At 33.2% G+C, this 11,564-nt stretch overlaps 1 pseudogene; it reads right to left on the bottom strand.

Moving 5' to 3' along the window:
* Positions 1-2,270: 2,270 nt before the first annotated feature.
* Positions 2,271-3,213, bottom strand: LOC110258415 (olfactory receptor 8H1-like; annotated as a pseudogene).
* Positions 3,214-11,564: the final 8,351 nt, after the last annotated feature.

Below are 11,564 nucleotides of genomic sequence, written 5' to 3'. Positions count from 1 at the left end.
GCCTCTCTCAGTAGGTTAAGGATCTGGCTTTGCCATGAGCTGTGATGTAGGACACAGAGATAGGTTGGATCCTATGTTGCTGTGGCTGTGGCTGTAGCCAGCATCTGTAGCTCTGATTTGATTTCTAGCCTAGGAACCTCCATATGCTACAGGCATGGACCTAAAAAGACAAAAAAAAAAAAATTAAATGTCTTTTTGGAAAATAATCAAATACAATTTTGCAAAGAAAACTGCAAATTTCAAAAAATAAAAAAATTATAATTATTGCTTGAAAAAAAAAAAAAAAACTAGTTACAGGGAGTTCCAGTCATGACGCTGCAGAAACAAATCCAACTAGTAACCAGGAGGATGTGGGTTTGATCCGTGGCCTTGATCAGTGGGTTAAGGATACAACATTGCTCATGAGCTGTGGTGTAGGTCACAGAAGTAGCTAGGATCTGGCATTGCTGTGGCTCTGGTATAGGCCAGCAACAACAGCTCTGATTATACCATTAGCCTGGAAACCTCCATATGCTATGGGTGCAGCCCTAAAAAAGACAAAAGAAAAAAGAAAAAAAAAGTTACAAAAGTTTAAGACATACCAAAATAGTGGGGAAAAGGAAACATATGTTCTTATATAGCATGTAAATAGCAGAGTAAATAGAAAGTGCAATTTTAGACTATGTAGAAGAAAATATTTAGGGAGTTTCCTTGTGATACAGTGAGTTAAGGATGCAGCCTTGTCACTGTAAAGGCTCAGGTGGCTGCTGTGGCACAAGTTTGATCCCAGGCCCAGGAGCTTCCACATGGCTCAAGCATGGCAAAATGAATGAATGAATGAATGAAGAAATAAATAAATAAAATAAAGGAAATTTTAGTACCCAATCTGACTAAAATGTATGAGTTGCTGCAAAATCTGAATTCATTGTAAATTTGTAGCTTTATAATTTGTCTCTGTTAAAAAAAAAAGTAGGACAAGTAAGTCAAGCATTTAATTCAACCATTTATTTTAATGGTTATAAAAGCCTATAGAATGCAACAGACAGGCTATGATTTTTTTAAAATACACAAATTTTTAACAAAGGAGCACTTTACTGAATCTTGTTGACACATCACAGAAAAGTAAGGAGGCCACCAAGGAGATAGAACTGCATGCAAATTTTTAACTTGATGAATTTACAAACATTTCAGGTCCAAAGCATTTCAAAATGAGTCATGAGGTTTTCCCATGTACCAAGAACACATTCACCTTAGGTTTAATTAACAAAAGAATAAAAAAATATTAAATTTATAAGTTTATATGGAAAGCTATAAAAAAGTACATATGAAATGACAAAAACATTGCTTATGTATATAATATGTATGCATTTACAAATAACTATTAATCTAGAACACATACAAAGCTGTTAATTATCATTAGGGCCTTTCTACTAACTTAAATATTTCAATGTTTTCCAAATTTTCTCCAATGTTAATATATAGCACTCCAACTCTAAAACTATGAAGTGCTGACTTGTTCCTTAGCTGCTTGTGTGCTTCCCTTTTAATTCAATCAAAAGTAATTTATAAGAAAAAAGTGAATATTCTTTAAGAAAAAGTCATGGAACATTAAAAATAATGTAGTAATGTGAATGTTCTAATGATAATGTCCAGTCTTTATTAGTACTACGTTAAATGCCCAAAAGTCATTATCTGATTTTATTTTATAAGTCTATGGACCTTGAATTATTATTTCTTTCTTGCAGTTGAAGAATCCTGAGGCTAAAATTTTCAGTGAGTTATCAAGGGTTATACAGCTAAAAGGGTACAAGATCTAGACTATAAATTCTGGAATGTTTAGTTCCAAAGCAAATTTTCATAATCACTCACTATATTGCTTCTCCATAAAATAAATGAAATAATTCCTATCATTACTCCTCAAATGGAGTTCTTTGCCATAATAAAATTCTCTGAAATTCAAGGATACATGGGAATTTGTATGCTATAGCTTTAAAAATGACAATCATATTTTTTGATTTTCAAATCAGTTATCCTCAAAAACATGTAAGTTTTGACCATAGCATTAATATATTTCATAGTTTCCAATATATTATCAATTTCTGCAGTCAAATGCTCAACCACTGAGCTATACCCCCTACATGGATTTCTAAAGGCATCTTCCTGGAAATGAAAAGACCATATTTGGCCAAACAGAAAACAAATACATAAAGGATTCCAGCATTTCTGGAAAAAGACCAAGGGAATACACTATAGGGAAGAGGGAAAAAAATCTATTCAGTTTAGCTTCACTCTCACTTTAATTGCCAGGTACCCACGGTTTTCTGTAAGACTTTAATGAAAGCATTTTTTACTTCTTTGTTTCTAAGACTGTGAATGAGTGGATTCAGTGTGGGGATGACAATAGTATAAAAAACAGAACCACTTGATTTCTTTCCCAAGGAGGACTTACTTGGTTTTAAATAAGTAAAAACCATAGTGTCGTAAATGATGGTGACTCCCAGGATGTGGGAGGCACAAGTACAGAAGGCTATTTCTTTCCTGTGGTAGAAGTAATTTTCAGGATAGTAGAAAGGATAGACACATAGGACACAAGTATTGTGATAAGAGATGCCATTAGAGTGAGCCAGCTACAAAGAATACCATTATTTCCATGTCTTATATGTCAGTACAAGACAAGGCTAAAATTAGGTATGTGTCACATAAAAAGTGATGGATTATATTGGAGTTGCAAAAATCCAGTATGCTCATGAAAAGCACATTGACAAAGGAGTCCATGAAACCAATCAAATAAGATCCAAAAACTAAGGAGCAGCAGCATCATGTGTACACAACAACGTGATACTGCAGAGGAGTGCAAGTAGCTACACAGCAGTCAAATGCTGTGGAGGAGAGAAGAACATTCAGTGACCCCCAAGAAGACAAAGAAATACAACTGGGTGAAGCCATTCATGTATGGAATGTACTTGGTGGGAATCAGTAAGTTCTCTAAAGTTTTAGGTGTGATGACTTTTGAGTAACTGAGATCAAGTAATGACAAGTGGCTGAGGAAAAAAAATACTTGGGGATATGAAGCTGGAGACTCAGGTGGATTATCCATATCATTCCTGCATTGCCCAGCACAGTAACCAGGTATATCAGGAGAAATAGCATAAATAGCATCCTCTGGATTGCTTCAGAATCTGTCGGTCCCATAAGGATGAAGTCATTCACATGTGTGTTATGTTTTCCACCCATAGTATTCAAATGCTCTAAACTGTTGAGAAATTGAAGTTGATGTTTAGCAGGCATGGCTTCAGAAAGTTGTGTTTAAATGAAAGACAGGACATATTTTTACTACTTTAGTTTTTCTGTAATGTGATATTAAGAAAGGTTTACAGAGTAAAAAGAGAAAAATCTTAATTTGATTGCCAAATATAGAAATAGGTATAAATTAGCATTTGGATATAATGTAAGCTAATATATTGGATATTTAAAATATGCATGACACTGTTCTGAATGCTTCCCTTTATTAGAGCATTATGTTTCCATGGATTATTACACCATACGTAATACTACTAGCCACATATTTTAGAGGAGAAAAATGGCACAGAGAATTTTGGTAACTTATCCAAAATCAGTACTATTATATGTTGGGTCTGCAATTTTCCCAAAATAGATTGACAGCAGACAGCAGACTTATGATGCTCTATTCCCATTTATAAACTTCAGCAAACCTCAGGAAGAAAATGCTATATATATAATAAACAATGACAGAATAATAGTTTTAATCCACCATGTGCTCTTTTAACTTCCAATATTATTTAATATAAATGATAAATATATTTAACCTAGTGGATATTAGTAGGGTGCATTAAAATGATAGACCACAGGTTCATATTAGCTTCCAAAAGTTATGATGAATAATTTCCTAATTTGACCATTCAAAATCAAAATTCTTCCAAAATTATATTTCTAAAATATGCATGTTTCTTGTAGTCCCTGATTATGTCATCTCTGTATTTCTAGTTCCACATGCCCTGGCATTACTTAGGGTGTTGTCAAAGTACTATCTACATGTATATTCTTCTGATAATGTCAACGCTTTATCTGAGCCTAAGGAAAACCTTCTAATTTTCAAAATAATACTTCCCAGGAGTCAAATTTGATGTAAAACCACTGTCTTCCTGTATTATCTTTTTAGCCATATGTCAACCTCAAAATTTATTCACAAATAAGACATGAAGACTATTTAAGTAGAAAATTTCTGTAATATATTTGTTTTCTAAGAGATATGTTCTCTTTAAATCTTAGTGCATTCACTTCCCAGAGGGAAAAAAAATAAACCTAGAAATTGTGGTCAGCTCCTGATCAAAGGTAAAATTTTCCAGAAAGCTATGTTTAAAACAAATAGGTATATAAACAGAGAAACCTAGGTCTTGCCACTCATCCTGTTAATTCTAGGTTACCTCATATACTGTGGATTGGTGATAATGAAAAATTTGGTCATCCCTGTGGGCCAATTTACATGGGATTTTACTCAAAATGCTTCCAAAGACAAAAGTTCAAGGACTCCATGCAGCTCTGCCAAGTTTTGAAATGCTACTTATCTTTTCCCTTACTACCCACACAATGAAGAGCCTAATGGTTTGGTTTTCTTTTGTGATGTCCAAATTGATGCCTGGAGTGGTAGAGAAGCACTTTCTAGGGAAATACTTAATTACTCTAGGTCTGAAACCATCAGGGACAGAAGGATACATTTTCCTCAATGATACTTTTATATTTAAGTGTGTGATACTATATGAGTAATATGTTCATTAGAAACCAAATACAAAGAACAGTCTGAAAACAATTCAAAACTGTTGAAATGTTTTGATAATTTTTCTCAATTATTTTTTTCATAAAATGATTATTTATATGCCTCTAGATTTGCATAATTTTTGTGGTACCATATATTCAATATTCATCCTCAATTCACCTAAAATTTCATAATATACTATAAACAGTGTTACATTAGACTTTCATAAAACCCATAATTTGTAGGTTTTTTCATTAATTCATGATAATTAGATCAATGGTTGTATAGATTTAAAAGGGAATCTTACAGAAAAGTCCACTCATACATCATGGTTTTAGGAAGTAATATATTGTTGTAGCCAAGGGAGCACATTTTATTTGTACTATATCTTTGATGAAGGGCAGTTCTATTTATTAGAAGTCAGTGCTGCTGAAACAGGCTTATTTGGAGGTTAAAAAGTGAATATAAATCTATTTGACAGTAGATAACTGAGAGTTAAATCAAATGAGAGACATGGTAATTTTCTATGTAAATGCTACCTCCAAAGCCCTGTTGTTTGCAAAATTACTGGGAGCAAGTGCTTCTTCCTCAATATTTTCCCTACATATGTCATGTTTAGTGATGCTTATGACTTTAAGCTATTCTCCCTTTTTTTTTTTTTTTTTTTTTTGGCCATGCCCACAGCATGCAAATTTCCAGGGACAGTGATGATTGAACCTGCTCCAGAGCTGGGACCCAAACCACACCAGTGAAAACCCCAAATCCTTAATTCACTGAGCCAAATGGAAAAAAACAAAGTCTGATCAGAGATTTTAAATATCTTTTGATTTAATGATGATATACACTAGCTCACTACAGTTTTAACTATTCATTCATGCAGTTAAATGTTTCTTCATTCAATGTTTTTTCTTTTATTTTATTCTAGTTACTATTTCTTTCTTTAAATCTTACAAGACTGTTGTTGTTTTTTTTCAGATAGATGCTATTTTTTTGCTTTCAAATCCATTAATTGTTATCTAGATTTTATCATTCTTCCCCTACTTTACTAGGATTATGAAGAAAAACAAACAATTTTTCCTATATTCTCATTTTTTGAATAAGACCCACCCACTGTAATGAAGGACAGAATAATAGGAGAAAAATAAGCAGAAATTTAATGATATTTATATCCTGTATACATGGGTGATACCAGGAAAACTGAGTGACTCCTTCAAACGGCCCAAGCCTCCCCCTTAAACATCATGTCAAGCTAAACACAAAGGATAATGGGGGGAGGGAGGATGGGAGGCAGGAATAAGAATATAGTAAACAATGGTATGTTTGTCAGTGCAGGTTCAAGTCCAAGCCTTCTTCATTGATAAGTTTCTAGATATTTAGTTTTCTTCCTCTTCTTGGTACAGAGAGAGAGAGACATCCTTGTACATGAAGATTTCCATTTTAAATGTAAATGCCTCTTACAAAAGGTAACATCTACTCAGTTTTCGGAATATATCCTGTGTCTGCTCTTTCTTAAAAATAACCAGCTTGGAGTTCCTGTCATGGCACAGTGGAAACAAATCAGACTAGGAACCATGAGGTTGCAGGTTCAATCCCTGGCCTTTCTCAGTAGATTAATGATCCAGCTTTGCCATGAGCTGTGGTGTAGATCACACACTTGGCTTGGATCTGATGTTGCTGTGGCTCTGGCATAGACCAGCAGCTACAGCTCTGATTAGACACCTAGCCTGGGAACCTCCATATGTGTGGGTACGGCCCTAAAATGACAAAAGACAAAAAAATAAAAATAAAAATAACCAGCTCAAGGTAATCCTTATGCCAAAGAAGCATACTGTGGCATAGAAATGCTTTTCCCCATTAGGTTCAATTCATTTTTTTTTCTATATTACCTAGTAATAGCTGTTTATTTACTTTTTGTAATCTGTTTGATAATATATGAATTTAATATATGCATTACTCATCTGAGTGTTGCTTTAAATTTGACCTGTATATAGTGGTAATAATTACTTTTATTGTGGCATAGTAAATAGATAATCTAAAGTTAAAATTTTAAATTTCCTATTGTTTAAGAATAATTCAAGATTTAAAAAAAATAGGTCAAGCTAAAAGAATATATATTTATTTACTTTTTTGTCTTTTTAGAGCCAAACCCACAGCATATGTGAGTTCCCAGGCTAGGGGTCAAATTATAGCTTTAGCCACCAGCCTTTGCCACAGCCACAGCAATAGCAGATCTTAGACATGACTGTGAACTACATTGCAGCTCAAAGCAACACTGGATCTTTAACCCACTGGGAGACGCCAGGGAGCCAACCCACATCCTCATGGATACTTGTAGGGTTTGTTACTTATAAGCCAGTACAGGAACTCTCCACTTTTTTTCCTTTAGGTATCAATTTTATATTATACTACATTGCAGACAGAAAATGAATGTGACTCTTTAATTTAAATGTGGTAAATTTATTGAAATTTATGGATTAATCAATTTATCAATTACTTTATGGACTAATAAATTTAAAGTCATGGATTTCAATTTATGATTACTCAACTAGTATAATTAACTCAGATTCTGGGAAAGAAAGAGTCAAATGTTGATATGCATGTCTGGTCTTATCAATTATAGTATTAAAGATTATAAATTCACAGCTGGGGTAAATAGGAAAAAATACATAAAAAGTAATATAACGTGTTAGAAGGTGAAAACTGCTATAAAAATAAAAAGTGAAACAGCTCAGAGGAGGGAGTTCTGGAATAGGGGCATGAGGAAGCAATCAGAAATTGTGTGGTCAAGGTAAGCTTAATACGATGTTGGATTGTGAGCAAATATTTGAAGGAGGGAAGTGTTAGTCATGCAGGTACATGGGAGGGGAGTGGTTCAGAAAGGGGAACGTCAGTGCAGAGGTCCATGCAGTGGATAGGTCATGCACCCTGAGGGGCAGAGAGTAATATGTAGTAAGAGTGTTATTTTATGTTGGGAGAGAGGAGAAGGAGAAGCAATAATGAAGAATCTGTGTGTCTATGGTGGTAAGTGCTTTGGAGAAAAACTAAGAGTAGGGACTGCATGGAGACAATTGGACCTCTTCTATTAAAAACAAATTTTAGGGTTCCTACTGTGTTGCAGTGCATTAAGAAACCAAGGGCAGTGTGCAGTGGCTCTGGTCACTGCAGAAGTGCAAGTTGGATTCCTGGCACAGTGCATTGGGTTAAGGGTCCAGCATTACTGTGTTTGTGGCTCCTATTCAAATTCCATATGCTATGAGGGTAGCCATAGTATTTTAAAATTTTTTTTCTCAAGGAAATTTCTTCAGAGTCTTCAGTGATATGGTCACACTGAAAGAAGAGAAGTATAAAATATTAAATATATATATATATATATGGAAGAGGTGAGAATCAGGCAAATGGAATAGTAAAAATGGTGTTCTATAAAAATAGTTATTCTATTATAATATTTTGCATCACTATTTTGTTAAAAAAATGTGTGAAAAATACAATATACTGTATTTAGACTCACTTTGATAATCATTGTCTTTTTAGAAGAATTTGTTATACTGAATAAATATAAAATTACTTTTTTTTCCAATATGTTCATGTTTTGTAACACCAATTGTTCTATATTTTTTCTAAAATGTATTTTTACTCTTTCATTTCTTTAGCTATTTTTAGATTCTCAGACCATTTCCCTTTCCCATATTTTGAAAGCAAATATCCTATGTAAAAATCTTACATAAAAATCTTAACTTACTTTACAGTACTTTTTCCAATTCAGACAATATCTGGAATTCATTTCTGAACTGATCTCTAATCTTTGTGTAGGGGCAAGAGAGTGAGTCTGACTCTGCCTGCTATCAAAAAGTCACTTTCATTGAGTAATTTAGTTCCTCAGGAATTTCTAGTCTTTCTTGAAGTAAAAGAAATTAAGGAGGTCTCCTGTGGTGCAGCTGGTTAAGGATTCAGCATTGTCACTGCAGTGACTTGGGTTGCTGCTGGGTGTGAGTCTGAACCCTGGACCCCTAGCCTGGGACCTTCTGCATGCTGTGAGCACAACCAAAAAAAAAAAAAAAAGGAAATGTGAAACATAATTTTATTTTTTCTTTACATTGATAGAAAAGATGTTTTAAAGCTGTGAAATAGAACACAAACTAGAGAAACACAAATGTTAACAGGTGTATTTTAAGGGCACTGCAGTATAAATACATGGAAAAAATACTCAGTATTTTTATTTTGAAGCCTGATGAGGTAAACATTTTAAACAGATTGTCTTTTATTCCAGCCTAATGAAAAAAAGAAAAAAAATATCTGGGTCATTTTACAAACTGTGATCACTGTGGGGACATTGTTCTAAACATTATTAAGTTGATCATCTGGCCTGGTCAAGTGCTAGAGTCTGGAGAGAAGGAAAGACTAGAGAAAATGCAAAGATATATAAGGCTCATTCTGGACATGTGTATCACAGATTCTAGAGGGAAGGAATATAAAGAGCATCGAGAAGAGAGAAAGATGGAAGTTTTACACATAAATAAATATGAAGAGAATATTGAAACTATATAAGGAAATTTAATCATAACTTTGGTCAAATAAATTATATTTTTGCTTGTGATTAGTGAGAAAAATATGGCACTTTTTTCTCTTAGAAACAAGCAAGGAAACATAAAAGCATAAAAATAACAATTAGGTACATAATTTTATTGATACCAAAATGATAAAATCTTAGAATTATCTACATATGATTAATACATATGCAAAAACAAGTGAAAATTGATACATACAATTAGACCAAGGGTAAATATAAATACAGTTCAGCAGTCTTGATGTTACAGATATTTACAAAAAATTGAGCAATGTGGTTATAATTCATGAGAGAAAATCTTTGAAATGAAAGGAAAATATACTGAGGTTAATAGGTCTCCATGATGATGATGAAAAAATATTGAGAGCAACCAATCTGAATTACACTCTGCTTCAGAGGAAAAAGAAATTCATGTAGACTTGACAAAAGAAATGACTGATAAGACAGAAGCCTCAATATATCCCTAGAGTAATGCATAGTATGTTTCAAGTTGTCACTTATAATGGTTCATAGCATAGTATTTTACATTATAAAATGAACCTTGCAGGAGTCAGAAGACATTTGTAGATCAGAGAAGAAAATTAAAATTTTAAAACCAAGTAAATATGTGTGCACAAACAGAGCCTTTCACATGAATTATCTTTAGCTACTTATTTCCAAGACTGAGGCTGATTTTTTATAGGAGATTTGTCTGTGGTACAGGATATGTGAGAAGGCTTAACCAGAGATTTATACATTTCTATATGATTGTAAATCCTATAAATCTCTGTATACTCATTTCTATATCTTAACCATAAGGAAAAATCAGGTGAAAAGAAATATGTTAATTACTATGCCATTTTATCATATAAATAAGATGTTTTTGCAGGAATTATAGAAATAGAAGTTTCAACTAAATTAATGTGTTTTTGAATGCCAAAATGCACACATTCCAAATACCAAAGAAAGAGATCAACATGACTAAGGTAGAATCCCTGCCCTTGATGCATGAATCCCTATGCTTCCACAAGCAAATAAAATGCAAAGAAAGTATTTAATTACATATTGTGTATGTGATACATTAGCAATGTGTTGTGGATAGGAAAAATATAACATAGCAAACTCTTCTGTCAGAGAGCTTGCATACTTGGAAAGAAAAATATCATAAACACACATTTTATTTTTAAAGCACCTCATCAAATTCCTTTTAAAATATATTTTAAATGTGATGTCCCAAATCCTTTAGTTACTACTCAATGATTCATGCTCAGTAAAGGTGGTAATGAGGGTTACATCTTCTCCAGTGATCATTTTGTAACAGTGCCTGGGAGAGTTCATTAATTGAGGTTTACCTTAAATCTCCTTTCAAGGAAAATAATAAGGAAACAGTTTCCCCTTTTAATACTACATACTTAGTGAAGGTTTTTCTGCCTGCTTTAGAGAAATGAGAATCTCTACAGATTCCTTCTAAAATGCCTAGGGAATTATGCTACTGCTAGTACTTCATTCATCTACACAAACACTCACATAGACACATTCACATTTAAATGTTTATCAAATCTTTGAACTTAGGGAGGAAGATCAAGGTGATGAAGAAATTAAACTGCTCTTTTTGATGGAGAATGAACTCCACTTCATAAATGCATTGCTTTTGAAATAAATGATCAAAATTATAATTGTTATAGTGAAATGAATCTACATGGCCAAGAGATGTCTCTGTATTACCCTGTGTCTCTTGTTCTCATTGATCACCACTGGAATAACTTCAAAAACCCACCCCTTCAACCCTGGACTTACATTTGTTAATGCTGCACATTTTTTTTTTTTTTTTTTTTTTTTTGCTCTGTGGCTCTCAGCCATAATTGGAGTCATTATCTCTTCATTTTCTAGTTTACTATTACTCTCAATTTGCTGATGATTGAGAAAACAATATCAAACAATATGAAAAGTCAATAGAATAATTGTCTAACATGTTTTACTGTGATAATATGCTCACTCAAGGATAGTCAGGGAAAGATTCAGTTACTGGTCAGTTGCTTTCTTATTTGTGCATGTGTGTGTCTGAATAGTGTAATGAAATGAACTCAAAATGATTATTTGGTATCCCATACATATTAAATAATAATTTGTCTCTCACATTTTAAGATTCTATTATCAGTTATTTTGTGTTATGCTTTTTTGAGTTATTCTAGTAGTTTCCTAATTGTTGGAGCAATGGAGTGCTTGAAACCAGACAGGTGTGCTTTTCTTGCAGCACGAAGAGATTTG

The sequence above is a fragment of the Sus scrofa genome, chromosome 10 (assembly GCF_054392235.1).
Source record: "Sus scrofa isolate SSC_HxYL_T2T_F1_AM1 chromosome 10, Sscrofa_HxYL_maternal_Yorkshire_Landrace_v2.0, whole genome shotgun sequence".
Classification (NCBI taxonomy): Eukaryota; Metazoa; Chordata; class Mammalia; order Artiodactyla; family Suidae; genus Sus; species Sus scrofa.
The sequence above is the reverse complement of the archived record's forward strand: the minus strand, read 5'-3'. Positions and strand labels throughout refer to the sequence as shown.